The following is a 16,246-nucleotide window of genomic DNA, read 5'->3' as shown; positions in this document are numbered from 1 at the left end:
CGTAGGGAAAGCTTGCACCAAGATATATCGGTCCCTTTCCAGTGATCGCTAGAAGAGGCATAGTGGCATATCAGTTAGAATTACCATCAAAGTTATCAGATGTGCACGATGTCTTCCACATCTCTCAGTTAAGGAAGTGCATTGCACCACCAATTAAGCAGGCAAATATGAATGACCTAGAACTAGCTAAGGATCTGACCTATGAAGAGAAACGTGTCAGGATCTTGGATGAGATGGAAAGGACTACTAGGATTAAGTTACTCAAGTTTTATAAGGTACTATGGGAGCACCATACCTAGGAAGAGGCTACCTGGGAAAGAAAAGATTTCTTGAGATCCGCATATCCATACATGTTCCCTGAGCAACCAAATCTCGAGGACGAGATTCATCCTAAGGGGGGCAGGTTTGTGACACCCTGATTTTTTGCAACTTTTTCTTTCCAAAACCTTTTGGGTTTTACCTGCAAACCTCGTTGATTTTCAAATCTTTTCAACTGATTCGGATTTGTGAATCTTTGAATCTTTTCCCAAGTAACCCAAAACCCTCATCATCTTCCCAAAACCTTTCCACACCTCTCTTGGATCAATTTCCAATATTTAATCCTTTCCAATAATTCTTTTCTTTATTTGGGGAATTATGGCATCACTATGGGTTGTGAAGCAACCTATAGTCTGGATGATCAATAAACTCCCAAAAAAATTCCACATCTTCTTATCATCATATGATTCCAAAATCTCCAAAAATATTCCATTGCCCAATGCAAAATTTTGGCCAGAATAATTATTTCTTCTCTGGCCAAAATTGCCCCATTGTGAAGCAACCCCCATTTTCCTATCTCAGAAAATTCCCAAAAAATTCCCGAAGCTCCTAGGGATCCTATCTAGCCACAATAACCGAAAAACATCATCTGGTCCAGTACAAATTTTGAGCAGTAGGACCGTGTCAAGTTTCTGCTGATTTTGAACCTTTGTGAAGGAAGTACCAGCTAGGGGTGCACAATTGATCTACAATTTTTATGGCATGTGTGCACTACCAAATAACTTCCCTCCACCAAGTTTCATCCTTAGCAGAGCATTCATGTGAGTACCTCAAGCTCATTTCGATTCTGGACCAGAATGGTGGTTTCCAAAGGAGCTATGTTCAAATCTCCTTCAAATCTCTCCAAACTTTGACAGTTTGTAGTCCTTCAAAGATAGATAACCCTAGGCATCTCCACCAGCTCCATCTCTATCTCGTTTCCACTCCAGAACCTCCTCAAGATTGCTGGCAGAAGCTGTAGCTGAGGCTACACTTCACAGAAGGGTGAATCTAGTCGAGCCATTGGACTAGGGTGGCTAAGTGGACGAGAGTCGACGCTATGGACAAGGTGTGTCAGGCGTGCGCGGCCTCCTAGTGGCCGCACCCATGGTGAGCACGGGGCTGGCATGCCAGAGCGCGCGCTCTACGTGGCGCCCGCATCACATCTGCTCGCCTAATCCGTCTTTCGCTCCCCCTTGTACCTTGGTGCCGACATCGCTCCAGCCAGCCACGTGGCGTCTCTCGAACCCTCCTGGTCGCCGGAAAGGCCGCCGTCGCTCCCAGCCAAGCTCCGCCATGAGTAGAATAGTCGGCTTCGGCCACTGTGGTCGTCCGCAAGCTCTTAATGGGTCCGGACCAGTCCCATCGCTTCCCCTGCCCTCCTCCATCACCTCAGTTCGCACCGCGATGGCCAACTCATCGTCCTAGCTCCAGTGGCTGGACCGAGCCTTGCCACTTCGTGAGGGATCGACAGAGCTCGCCGCTGGCCTATAAAATGGCCTACACAGCCTCTCCGAGCTCATCACCTCTGCCCCTCCACCTCCAATCAGCCTCCCGAGGAGCGAGCCACGGCCGAGAGGCCCTCTGGCCTCGAGTCTCACCGGAGCTCCGCCACGTGTAGCCACTCCATCGCCAGCATCCCTACTCCACCCCGAGCCCAACCGACCTCATCCTCGAGCTCAAGGCATTCCCCTGGTGCTCCTCGACCCCTCGCCCAAGCCAAGCATCGTCGGAATCATCTTCTCCGACGACCACCCGAACGCCGCCGCCGCCGGAGAGGAAGGGGACGACGTCGTCCGACCATCTCCCATCACGCTACGGGTATGTGTGTGCTCGTCTCAGAATGGCCGATCTATTTCCCCCAACTCCGAGCACCGCCGTTGTCTCTATCGCCGGCGACCGTCGTCGGAGCTCCGCCTAGCCTCGGTCTCCTCTCTCTCCCTCTGTTTTAAACCGAGCCGCCCCCACCTAACAGCAGCTCAGCCACGCGCACTCGAAGCGGTAAGTGGAGACACCCCTCCACTTTACGCCTTCGATGTGGCCCGCTGTGGATTTTTCTGTATTTAGTTAAATTCAATTTCAAAAAAGGTTTGACCAGTAACTTTTACCACTCCTAACTTTTTATATATATGTCCTATTAAGTTGATTCTTTTTGCATTTAGTTGGTACTGAGCCCCTTTATTTTCTGACAAACTTTGGTATTTTTTCAATATTCAAAGAATTTATGGTTAACAAAAATGCATTATGTGACATTTTCTCTTTGCAATTCAAAAATATTTTCACAAGGGAACTTGGGTGATTTTGAAGACCAGGAGTGTTTGAACAACCCAACAGAGCAAGGCAAGCCATGATACCCATGTTATGTAGTATTTTCGTAGCATTTCATATTTTCATACATTATACCTATTTATTTGCTATAGGATAATTCATAGTAATTTTAAAAAAATACTTAGTTGCTCATTGTTATGAACCACTATATTTGAAATAACTTAGTGGTTGATCTAGATTCAAATGTCCGAGCTTAACCGTGCAACCACATTTGCCGGTATGAGACGACCGTGACTTGGTTTGATTGCGTGCTCTTTCACCGGTACCTCCAAAGAGGGAGGGTTATGCACGCACGCTACCCTGATCAGGTAGGCGGTGATAACCCTGTGAGCCCGGTGAGTTGTTTTGTGCGCACGTCCCCGTTTCGGATAGTTTAGTTTGGCCATGACGGTGGCAGGTGTCATGAGGACACAGGGCCACCCAGGGCAGGACTCCGGGGGAGGATGAATGCCGGTGGTATGATGGGAGAGTCACGGGTCAGGCAGGTTTCGTTGGAGCAACGTTGGTCCACCCGAATGGGATCACGAGGCCAAGTACTTCATGGTGTGGGTAAAGTGCGCAACCTTTGTAGAGTGAAAAATACATTCGAATAGCTACGTCCACAGTATTGGACAACCCGTCTAGACCTGAGTAGATGGTCAACCATATCAATGTTAGTAATGATGGAAGAACTCTTCGCATGATCGGAGATGTTCGACGTGTATTTCGGGTGTTGTGGGACAACCCTAATGAGAGTAAGTTGGTAACTGGTACAATTAGTAAGTTGCTTTAGTAATTGTCGTGGGTATAAGTATGACAGTAGATGTGTAGGGTATCAAAGGATAGGCAGAGCCTTAGCTACGGCAAGGTTGTATGAGTTCAGGCCCCTCTGCGGTGGAGGTAATAGCCCTACGTCTCAGTGCTCTAGGAGCTTGTTGTCGAGTGGAATATAGAATATAGTGAATTCCTAACCCCTGCACCAATGGGGGAGGGTGGCTTATATAGAGTACGTTGCCCTCCACAACGGTACGGTGTACAGGGGTGGAGTAGTGGCGATTAAATGCCTACGTTACAGGTAACATACGTCTTAAATTCTAATAAAGGCACATGGAAATGTATGACCGTTTCCCTCCAGGGGGGTTACGATGCACAGAGTGGAATCCAGTCGGTTAGTTTGATATACTCCGAATGCTAGTCTCCGACTGGATGATCGAGGATTGGTACCGACTGGATGATGGGAACTCCTTAGTTCAGTCGGAACTGACTAAGGGCCTTGTCCCTTATGAGGGGTAGTCCTTGGGTAGGACCTTCGGGGCAGGCCTATGACCCTACCCTAGGACTATAACCCCATCATTAGTCCCCAAATGGATTGGGGTTGGAACGACGAAGCGATGCTTGAAGTTCGGATCCGACTGGTACGGATGTGACTTCGGCGTTGCTTGCCCGGATCCATTTTACCTTTTCTGACCAACGATCCGAGTGGAAGTATTCGTGAAACAAACTGTCGGAAACTGAGTGCTTCCGTGGTATCTTCTGACGTGACCAGTCAACTGACAGCGGCGGATTTTCCGGGATCCTCAAATTTCGGTTACCGCGCGCTCAGAGGGGATGACGACATCGCGCTCGAGTAGCGCCTGACGCCTCGATTCCCGCGCCTTCATCTTCTCCACTGATATCGCCGCGGTCGGTCGATGGATAAGATTTCGGGGCCACTTGCCAGTGACCCAGTCGGAACCTTACTTAAATCCCAATGGCGAGGGTTTTTCGTTACGCTCGCCAGACATCTTGCCTTTGCTCCGCTTCCTTCGCCGTCCTCTACGCGCCCCAAGCTTCTTCCTTCTCCATCTCCCTCGCGAATCCGCAGCTCCCGCCATGACAAAGGGGCAGACCAGCAAGCTAGAGGCGAGGAAGAAGGGGGGGAAGGCGGCGGTTCCTGCGCGGAAGAAACGAACGCTACCGACGGGGTGGATCCAGGGGGACTTCCTCCCCTCAACGGTGACATAGGAGGATCTACTGGAGCTGGTGGAGCACGGGATGATCGCGCACAAGTCATGGAGGTTGCCCGCGGAGGGCGAGACTGAGCCGGCGCCCCGGGAGGGGGAGCGCGTCCTGCTGCTCAGCCACGTGCATCGAGGTTTCTCCCTGCCCCCGCACCCTTTCTTCAAAGGCATAATGAACCACTTTGGGGCGCAGCTCCACCACTTTCCCCCGAATGCCATTGCCCATCTCTCTGCTTTCGTAGTCTTGTGCGAGTGCTTCATCGGTTGTCCTCCCCATTGGGGGCTTTTCAAACATATCTTCTCTGCTAGGTCCCAAACTATGAAACGACTTAATCAGTCGGATGATAAGACTCACCTTCTCCAGCTCTGTGGGGGTCTAGGCTTCCAAAAGAAGAGCAAGAGTAGTTATCCCGCTCTTCAGCTGAGTGAATCGGTTAGGAACTGGCAGTCGACATGGTTCTACTGCCAGGACGTCGCTTGCCCGAATGCCACGACAGGGCTACCTCCTTTTAGCTTAGATCGACCAGCTCCGCCTAAGCAGCTCGCGCTCACGAAGGCGGAGAAGATCCATATCCAGCCCCTGGTCGACGCACTCGTAGATGTCGTCAGAAAGGGAGTCACTGGCATAGATTTGCTGGAGGTTTTCCTCGATCGGCGCATCCAACCACTACAGGCCCGAGACCACGCCATGTGGTTTTACACGGGACCCGAAGACTCCACTCGGACCAACGTCGAGTGCGTGACCGGGGAGATGGTGGCGTCGTGGGTGCTCCAGATCACAGGCGCCCGCGAGAACCCCAGAGGGTCCCGGCGAGTGAAGGCTTTCCGCGCGGACAACCCTCCTCCGAACGAGGTGAGTACAACTTGTCGAGTGCACATAACTGTCTTAGATTTATCGCTGTCTTGAATCACCGTCTGACGTCTGATGTCACCGACTGTATTTTATGCAGAAGTGGAGCAACTGGTTCTCTCCCGTCTCGAACGGGGACCCGGCCGAGGAGGAGGAGGAGGGTAGCCAGGAGGGCAGTGTGGAAAGCGTCAAGTACGTCTCCGACGGTGGAGAGACGGAGGAGGAGTCCGGTGAAGAGAAGGAGGAAGACGAAGAGCAGAACTCGCCACCCCTGTCGCCGGAGCATCGAACCAAGCGCCGACATGAACCTGCAGCTCCTTCGGCCCCTCCGGCATGCTCGAGCGCCCCGCCGACTGTTCCCGTGGTCCCGAGTGCTCGGAGCACCAAAAGGACCAGGGACGCTGCTGCTGAGCCTGCGGGTCAGCCTTCCAAGGTGGCCAAACCAAGCGGATCTAAACCTCGGAAGGCTTTGCCGCGGATGAGGGTCATCGTTCCCGTCACCTCAACGTAAGTGCATTGTTCTTCTAACTTCTTCTGATATTCGATTGAACTCCTGTTTGATGGTCAAAAGAATTTCATTTGACAGGGTTGCCACCTCTGCCACCTCTCCGGCGCGCCAGGGGGATGATCCCATGGACACGGACAATGTTGTCTCGTCCCAACCAGGTGCGTCATAGCGATTCCGAGAGTTTACATTATTGCATCACGAATTCTGTCTTCGGCCTTGCCTTTTTTCTGTGATCTCACGTCGTTCGGTCGGGTTTCTCTCAGGGGCGATTTATGTGGATGAGGGTGACCAGGGAAGGTCTGAGCAAGCTGCGGTGCCTGTCCTTGAGGCTGTTCCGCCAGTTACTGCTCTTGCCGCGGACGTGCCGCTGACTGAGGCGATGCCGTCGACTGAAACGGCGCTGGTTGCTGCTGAATCGACTGGAGCGGGCCTTGGGATGCCTAAGGAGCCTCCAACGATGCCAGGCCCGTCGAACGTCGAGTACAACGTCCAGCGCCTCCCGGAAGACCAGGTGGGAGCGGCTAAGGGGGCCATGGTGCAGGTGGAGCTAATGGCGGGAGAAGCCAAGAAGGCGTACGACTCCATCGCGTCCCTGTACCAGCGAAGCTTGGAACTGTGGGACGATATCCGAGTAAGTGGGCTAGTAAGTATTTACTTTTCTCTTGTAACCCACTGGGTGTGCTCGGATATCGTATGATTTTTGCAATGGGTTCACTCTTAGTGAACCCAGTGGGTGTAGTCCCCGAGACTTCTGTCGAGTGCTTGCACCGGCTGTTGTCTTTATACACATTGACTTTGACTTGATCAGATCACAAATTAATCTGTTCGAATGCTAACAGTTGGGGCACTCGGAGTGTACCTACTGGATGAGTCCCCGAGAGTAATTTTACTCAGGTCGGGTAGTAGTAGCCTCATAGGCTTAGGTGTTGTCATGTAGCTCAATAGGGCGGACCTGTTTGAGTTGCATGCCAGTGGGGTCACTCTCAGTGAACCCACTGGGTGTAGTCCTCGAGACCGCTGTCGACTGCTTGCATCGGCAGGGGTCTGAAGAACTTAGACTTGTTATTGTTAGATTTGTCTGATCTTCTCTTGGCGCTGGCTGGTAGAAAACTTGCGAGATGGGGACGGCGTACGAGACTCTCAGGGCATAAAAGATTCAGTTTGCTGGTGAGTTGGATGCGGCACTGGTTGCAATGGCTGGTATGAAGGATGTTCTGGCGGAACAAGAGAGGTCCTTGGAGCAGGCCCGTGAAGCGAACAAGGCGTTGACTGCTGAATTGGAGAGAATGAAGGCGCATAGGTCCGAGCTGATGGGACAAATGAATGTGCTGAACAAGCGGTGTATAGCACAGGAAAAATATGTCAGTGACTGGGCCCGGCAGATGATAACGCTTCTGGGTGGTAAGTCCTGTTTTTCTGAGTTCCTGTGGTATGAGCATTTCACTCGGCGCTTATTGTTTGCTCGTCCTGTGTCTGCAGATTTTTGCATGGACGCTGAGGCTGAAGCAGCTGACGTGGAGCGGTCGATTCGTGAGAACATTCCGCTCGGTGAGGACGCCAATCGAGATCTGCTCCGAGCGCACATTCGCCTGTGCAAGGTTGGGCCTTTCATCGGTCGACTGAGAGAAGTCGTCGGCCGGATTGACAAGGAGCTTTGGCCTGAGGACGAGTCTCGACATGAGATGGAAGGCTTGATGACTCGGCTGGAGGAGGTCCCAAACCGAGTGCAGTCATGGAAGAAGTCTGCGGCTCGCTGTGGCGCGGACGTTGCTCTGTCTCTTGTCCGAGTGCATTGCAAGGAGGTGCGGGAAGAGAAGCTGAAAGCGTTGCAGGTCGCCAACACGAAGAAACTTCGGTTCAAAGACTTCACGGAAACCTTCCTTGAGAGCGCCACTCGCATCGCCGACGGGATCGACCTGGACACATTCGTAGAGCCTCCCAGTCCCGGCGCCAGTCCTGACGTTGTTTGAGAAAACTTTATCCTCGGTATGCCGAGTGTTGATTTGTAAGAAACTTTGGCCACTGCTGTTGGTCGTCACATTCTTGGTTCGGTGTGGGTAAGCTTGATCCACACCGAGCCAACTATCTTTATGTGAACTTTGAATTTGAATCGAATCTTTTGCTCTTCTTTTGCCAAAGAGTTGTTGAGACGATTTTGGCTCGTGTTTTTGTTTGGCGTTTCTTGGTGAAGCCAAAGTCAAACATGCGGAGCATGTCAGTTGTCTTGACATCTGCATGAGCCTCACCGAGGGTCTGTAGAATCTCCGAGTGGATCTGTAGGATCACCGAGTGGATTTGTAGGACACACTCAAAGGTCATAGATTACTTGTGCGATACGGGATCGCAACTAAGTTGTCGAGTGCGACTATCAGGTCGCACTCGGGGCGAGTTATTACTCATGTAGTTGTCAGTTGTTTTGACATCCACATGAGCCTCAATGAGGTTCTTCTACTCATGTAATTGTCAGTTGTTTTGACATCCACATGAGTCTCAATGAGGTTCTGTTGAGTCCCTGAGTGTATCTGTAGGATACAGACGAAGGCATCTGAGTACTTAGGCAATTCGTTATCGCGGCTAAGTCTTCGAGTACGACTGTGAAGCCATACTCGGAGCGAGTTGTTACTCATGTAGTTGTCAGTTGTTTTGACATCCACATGAGCCTCAGTGAGGTTCTGCTACTCATGTAATTGTCAGTGGTCTTGACATCCACATGAGTCTCAATGAGGTTCTGTTGAGTCCCCGAGTGTATCTGTAGGATACAGTCGAAGGCATCTGAGTACTTAGGCGATTCGCTATCGCGGCTAAGTCTCCGAGTGTGACGTTAAGTGCACACTCGGAGAAAGTTAATACTTAGGCAATTCTGGATCGCAACTAAGTCCCCGAGTGTGACGTTAAGTGCACACTCGGAGAAAGTTAATACTTAGGCGATTCTGGATCGCAGCTAAGTCGCCGTGTGTGACGTTAAGTGCACACTCGGAGAAAGTTAATACTTAGGCGATTCTCGATCGTAGCTAAGTCCCCGAGTGTGACGTTAAGTGCACACTCAAAGAAAGTTAATACTTAGGCGATTCTGGATCGCAGCTAAGTCCCCGAGTGTGACGTTAAGTGCACACTCGGAGAAAGTTAATACTTAGGCGATTCTGGATCGCAGCTAAGTCCCCGAGTGTGACGTTAAGTGCACACTCGAAGAAAGTTAATACTTAGGCGATTCTGGATCGCAGCTAAGTCCCCGAGTGTGACGTTAAGTGCACACTCAAAGAAAGTTAATACTTAGGCGATTCTGGATCGCAGCTAAGTCCCCGAGTGTGACGTTAAGTGCACACTCGGAGAAAGTTAATGCTTAGGCGATTCTGGATCACAGCTAAGTTTTTTTTTGAGACCGGAGTCTGCGACCGCGGAAGAACTTTGAATCTGCAAAAACTCAATCTGCTTTATATTATTTCACCAATACTTGTTCTTTACATTGCTTCAGTCGACGGTCACGTGTAGAAGTGCTTCAGGAGATCTCCGTTCCATGCTCGCGGCTCGTCTGTCTCCCTGTCGACATTGTAGAGTTTGTATGCTCCGTTGTTCAGCACCTTGGAGATGATGAAGGGTCCTTCCCAGGCAGGAGCCAACTTGTGAGGTCTTTGCTGATCCACTCGGAGCACCAGGTCGCCTGCTTGGAACGTACGACTCCTAACGTGTCGTGCGTGAAAACGCCGCAGATCTTGTTGATAAATGGTTGAGCGAGTCAGTGCCATCTCGCGCTCCTCCTCTAGAAGGTCCACTCCGTCTTTCCTTGCTTGTTCTGCTTCAGCTTCGGAGAAGAGTTCGACTCGTGGAGCATTGTGGAGCAAGTCACTCGGAAGGACTGCTTCTGCTCCGTAAACGAGGAAGAACGGTGATCGCCCTGTAGATCTATTTGGGGTTGTGCGGAGACCCCAAAGCACCGAAGGTAGCTCGGTGACCCATGCACCAGCAGCATGTCCCACCTCTCGTAGGAGTTGAGGCTTCAAACCTTGCAGAATAAGTCCATTCGCCTGCTCTGCTTGCCCGTTTGTTTGGGGATGTGCCACAGATGCAAAATCCACTCGGATACCCTGGCCTGTACAGAAACCTTTGAATCTGTCCGAGTCTAAGTTTGTTCCGTTGTCAGTGATTATGCTGTGAGGCACTCCGAATCTGGAGATGATGTCCCTGACAAACTTGATAGCCGTTAGAGCGTCGAGCTTCTTGATGGGCTTGGATTCGATCCACTTTGTGAACTTGTCGACTGCCACCAACAGATGTGTGTATCCCCCTTGGCCTGTCCTGAATGGACCGACTGTATCTAATCCCCATAGTGCGAACGACCAAACAAGAGGGATTGTCTTCAACACAGATGTTGACTTGTGAGACTTGTTGGAGTAGAACTGACAGCCTTCACATCGATCAACCATATCTTTAGCCATTTCGTTCGCCTGTAGCCAGAAGAAGCCAGCTCTGAATGCTTTGGCGACAATTGCTCTTGAAGAGGCATGATGACCACAGGTTCCCGAGTGAATTTCTTCCCGGATCAACTGTCCCTCCTCAGGGGAGATGCATCGTTGAAGGACGCCTGAAATGCTTTCCTTGTACAACTGGCCATCAATGACAGTGAAGGACTTTGACCTGCGGACGATCTATCTGGCTTGGACTTCGTCTTCTGATAGTTCCTGCCTCAGGATGTATGCAATGAATGGCACAGTCCACTCGGGGATGATAGCAAAAACTTCCATGATCAATTCAACCACAGCAGGGACTTCGACTTCAGTCGGATCTCTAGAGCTCTTTGGTTGTACTGGTTCCTCTGTGAAGGGATCTTCTTTAACTGAGGGAAGGTGGAGGTGCTCGAGGCAGACGTCACTCGGGACTGGTCTCCGAGTGGATCCGAGTTTTGCCAACTCATCAGCTGCTTGGTTTTTCAGTCGCGGAACATGATGGAGTTCCAAACCTTCAAACTTTTTCTCGAGCTTCCTCACCGCATTGCAGTATGTAGTCATGGTGGGGTTCCTGACGTCCCACTCCTTCATCACTTGATTGACCACCAAATCCGAATCGCCGTAGACCATCAGGCGACGGACGTCGAGTGAGATGGCCATGTGCAATCCGTAGAGGAGAGCTTCATACTCTGCCTCGTTGTTGGAGGAATCAAAGTGTATCTGCAGCACATACTTGAGTTTGTCGCCCTTTGGCGATATGATCACAACGCCAGCGCCGGAGCCATTCAACATCTTGGACCCATCGAAGAACATTGTCCAATGAGCCGAGTAGATGTGGGTCGGTTGCTGTTGTTCTACCCATTCTGCTATGAAGTCAGCCAGAGCTTGAGACTTAATAGCTTTCTTGGCCTCGAACTTGATATCGCAGTACAACATCTCCATTGCCCACTTCGCCACTCGGCCTAATGCGTCCCGATTGTGGAGGATTTCCGACAACAAGGCATCAGAAACGACAGACACCGAGTGGTCTTGGAAATAATGGGCCACCTTCTTCGCAATCATGTAAATCCCGTATATAAGTTTTTGATAGTGGGGATACCTCTGCTTGGAAGGAGTCGGGACTTCGGAGACGTAATACACTGGCCGCTGAACTTTGTATGCTTTGCTTTCTTCTTCTCGTTCGACTGTAAGAACAGTGCTGACGACTTGATTTGTAGCCGCGATATACAGAAGAGGGGGCTCTTTACTGAGCGGAGCAGTAAGAACCGGCTGGGTGGAAAGTAGGACTTTGAGGTCGTCGAATGCGACTTGGCTTCATTTGTCCACTCGAAAGTATCTGATTTCTTCATGAGTCGGTACAGAGGAAGTGCTTTCTCGCCGAGTCGACTGATAAACCTGCTCAAAGCCGCTAGGCAACCTGTGAGCCGTTGAACATCGTGTATTCTGACCGGCCTCTCCATTCGGACGATGGTCCCAATCTTTTCGGGGTTGACATCGATCCCTCGTTCGGAAACGAAGAAACCGAGTAACTTTCCGCTGGGAACGCCGAATGAACACTTGGCGGGGTTGAGCTTGATATCGTACCTACGAAGGTTGGCGAATGTTTCTGCCAAGTCAGTCAGCAGGTCGGAACCTTTGCGTGACTTGACTACGATATCATCCATATACGCCTCCACATTCTAACCGATCTGGTCGAGGAGGCATTTTTGGATCATGCGCATGAAGGTAGCTCCTGCATTCTTCAAACCGAATGGCATAGTGATGTAGGAGAAGCACCCGAATGGGGTGATGAAGGCTGTTTTTAATTCATCGGGGCCATACAGACGGATCTGATGATAGCCCGAGTAGGCATCAAGAAATGACAAACGCTCACAACCCGCAGTCGAATCGACAATTTGATTGATGCAGGGGAGCGGAAAATGGTCTTTCGGGCAGACCTTATTGAGATGCTTGAAGTCGATGCACATCCGGAGCGACTTGTCTTTCTTGGGCACCATGACAACATTGGCGAGCCACTCAGAGTGTTGTACCTCGCGAATGAAGTTGGCTGCCAAAAGCTTGGCCACTTCCTCTCCGATTGCCTTCCTTTTGTGCGCGGCGGACCAACGCAGGCGTTCTCGGACGGGCCGAGCGGTGGGATCCACATGCAGTCGGTGCTCAGCCAACTCCCTGGGTACACCTGGCATGTTAGAGCGCTTCCATGCGAAGATGTCCCAGTTCTCACGGAGGAATTGGGTGAGCTCGGCTTCCTATTTAGGATCGAGGGTGGTGGAGATGTTCGTCGGGGCAGCAGTGTCGTTCGTCGGGTGGATGCTGACCTTCTTTGTCTCACCCGCCGACTGGAATGCAGACTCCGAAGCTGGCTTCTTCGCACACATCAAATCAGCGGGGTCGACTGTTTTCTTGTACTCGTCAAGCTCGAGGACGGCCATCTGCTGGTCGGCGATTCTTGATCCCTGCTGCAAACACTCTTCGGCCCGCTGTCGATTGCCTGTGATGGTGATCACACCTTTCGGGCCTGGCATCTTCAGCTTCAGGTATACGTAACATGGTCGGGCCATGAAACGCGCATACGCCGGGCGGCCCAGAATTGCGTGGTAAGCGCTCTGGAAGTCCACCACTTCGAACGTCAGCTTTTCCTTGCGGAAGTTCTTGTCGGAGCCGAAAATGACGTCCAACGCGATCTGGCTGAGTGACTTGGCCTTCCGTCCAGGGACGACTCCATGGAACTGCATGCTGCTCTCGCTGAGTTTGGACATCGGAATGCCCATCCCCTTGAGAGTGTCGGCGTACATGATGTTCAAGCCACTGCCACCGTCCATGAGGACTTTGCGCAGTCGGACTCCTTCCACCACCGGGTCGACGACCAGAGCCTGTCTCCCTGGGGTAGGTACGTGTGCCGGATGATCTGACTGGTCAAAGGTGATCGCAGTCTGAGACCATTTGAGGAACTTGGGGTTGGTAGGGGTGGCCATGTTCACCTCCCTGTTCACCAGCTTCAGTCGACTCTTGCTCTCAACGTCAGCAAAAATCATCAGTGTTGCATGGACTTGGGGGGAACGGATCCTCCTTATCCTCCTTATCCTGTTCATTGTCCTTTTCACTCGGTTGCCCTTTGCCGAACCCCTGGATCAGGAGGCGACACTGTCGAGTGGTATGCTTCGGATATATGGGGTTGCCCTCTTCATCCATCTTCGTATGAATCGGACATGGCTGGTCCAGGATGGGGTTATTGAACTGCTTCTTCTTGGGGGTGAACTGAGCCTTCCCTTTGCCCTTGAACTTGGCATTGGTTACAGCTGCAACTTCTACCTGCGGAGTGGTCGGAGCTTTCTGCTTCTGCTTCCGAGTGTTACTCCCATCTCCATCGGCGACTGTTTTGTGCTTGCCGCTTCGGATGCGGTCCTCTTCTTCGCCATTTGCATAGCGTGCCGCTATCTCCATCATCTTGCTCATGGAGATGTCGCCTGTTCGGCCGAACTTCAGGTACAGATCCCTGTACCGCACGCCTGCCTTGAAAGCGCAGACTGCTTGATGCTCTGTGACGTTCTCCACCGTGTGGTAGAGGGTTGTCCAACGCTGAATGAAATCACGTAGGGACTCATTCTGCTTCTGGACGCAATGCTGGAGCTCCACGAGGCCAACAGGGCGCTTGCACGTCCCTTCGAAGGTCCTGATGAACACTTGGGCAAGGTCTGCCCAGCTGTAGATGCTTGAGGGGGCCAACTGGTTCAGCCATGCTCGCGCCGAACCGTCGAGCATCAGAGGGAGGTGCTTCATGGCGACATGGTCGTCTCCTCCTCCGATCTGGACTGCCACTCGGTAATCATCCATCCACGTTTCCGGCTTGGACTCTCCTGTAAATTTGCTGATTCCCGTCGCCAATCGGAAGTTGGGAGGGATGTCAGCTAAACGGATGGCTCGACTTAAACACTCGAGACCAGAGACGATGGTCCTGCTTCCACTAGGACGGTCAATATCGTAACCATCACGGTGGGCTCGGCCCCTGTCGACCCTTCGCTGGGCGATATGCCCTCTCGCGTCGGGCCTTGGGTCGTAAGTGTCACCGGCTGAACGCCGATCATCATGATGTCGGGGCCCGTAGGGCCCACCCCGCGGAGGGGTGCATGAACGGCGACGATCTTCTTGATTCATGGAACGGCTGCCTCCCCTGTGTCGCTGATGAGAACCAGGGCTATGAACTGACCGATGTGTGTTCGCATGAACATAACTATCGTGGATCCTGTTGTGCGACTGGGAGACCGCTGAATTTTTCTGCTGTGCGTGTGCAACAAGGCGCGGATTTGCTCGATCCCCCTGCCAGCCTCTGAATCAGTCGGCTGAAGGGAATCGGCTATCTTGGCAGCCGCAGCTAAGTTGAGGATGGGTGTGCGGAACAACTCCACGTTGCTCCGCCGAGTGTGCCGACTGGCGGAACGGCGAGGCGGACGACGCGCGCCGGACGCTTCGCCGATCTCGTGCTCGCTCCGGCCAGCTTGACGGGGATCTTCATGGGAGTTGGCCATGTGTACTTCTGCTGCAGGCCCGCGACCCGCGTACTCGGAAGGAAACTCAGTCGGAACTGAGTCCGAGTGCTGGGACGGCGGGGCAACCACAACCGACTCTAGGACCGCCACTTGCGAAGATGCGTTCTCGCGCGCCTGGGCGTGTTGCACCCAACGCTGGAGCCGCGGACGGCGGGACCGCTTGTTGCGGCGCGTAACGGCGGTGTAGGTCTGCACCGGAGCCGACTGTTGGAGAAGAAGAATGCCGCGGGCGCCGGCACAGAAGTGCGTAGCCCCGCGGCGGGGAAGCGCCTCGATGTCGAGAGGAGCGTCCCGAAGCCATGCCGAATCGTCGACGATGAAGGAGAGAGCGCCGAAGAGGATCTCGTGATCCGTGCTCGAATCTCCATCGAAAGACATGACGAAACGATGTAGTCGCAAACTCGCCGGAAGTCGCTTAGACGCCTGCCCCACGGTGGGCGCCAACTGTCGTGGGTATAAGTCTGACAGTAGATGTGTAGGGTACGAAAGGATGGGCAGAGCCTTAGCTACGGCGAGGTTGTATGAGTTCAGGCCCCTCTGCGGTGGAGGTAATAGCCCTACGTCTCAGTGCTCTGGGAGCTTGTTGTCGAGTGGAATATAGAATACAGTGAATTGCTAACCCCTGCACCAGTGGGGTAGGGTGGCTTATATAGAGTGCGCTACCCTCCACAACGGTCCGGTGTACAGGGGTGGAGTAGTGGCGATTAAATGCCTACGTTACAAGTAACGTACGTCTTAAATGCTAATAAAGGCACATGGAAACGTATGACCGTTTCCCTCCAGGGGGGTTACGATGCACAGAGTGGAATCCAGTCGGTTAGTTTGATATACTCCGAATGCTAGTCTCTGACTGGATGATCGAGGATCGGTACCGACTGGATGATGGGAACTCCTTAGTTCAGTCGGAACTGACTAAGGGCCTTGTCCCTTATGAGGGGTAGTCCTTGGGTAGGACCTTCGGGGCAGGCCTATGACCCTACCCTAGGACTATGTAGGAGCCAATATGGGCATCCAGGTCCAGCTATTGGTTATTGACCGGAGAATGTCTCGGTCATGTCTGCATAGTTCTCGAACCCGTAGGGTCTGCACACTTAAGGTTCGATGACGTTTCAGTATTATTGAGTTATGTATGTTGGTGACCGAAAGTTTTTCGGAGTCCCGGATGAGATATCGGATGTCACGAGAAGCTTCGGAGTGGTCCGGAGGTAAAGATTGATATATAGGGAAGTTGTATTTGGCTTCCGGGAAGATTTTGGGCATTACCGGTAAAGTACCGGGAGTGACAAATGGGTTCC

This window comes from Hordeum vulgare, chromosome 5H, assembly GCF_904849725.1.
Source record: "Hordeum vulgare subsp. vulgare chromosome 5H, MorexV3_pseudomolecules_assembly, whole genome shotgun sequence".
In the NCBI taxonomy this organism is placed as follows: Eukaryota; Viridiplantae; Streptophyta; class Magnoliopsida; order Poales; family Poaceae; genus Hordeum; species Hordeum vulgare.
The sequence above is the reverse complement of the archived record's forward strand: the minus strand, read 5'-3'. Positions refer to the sequence as shown.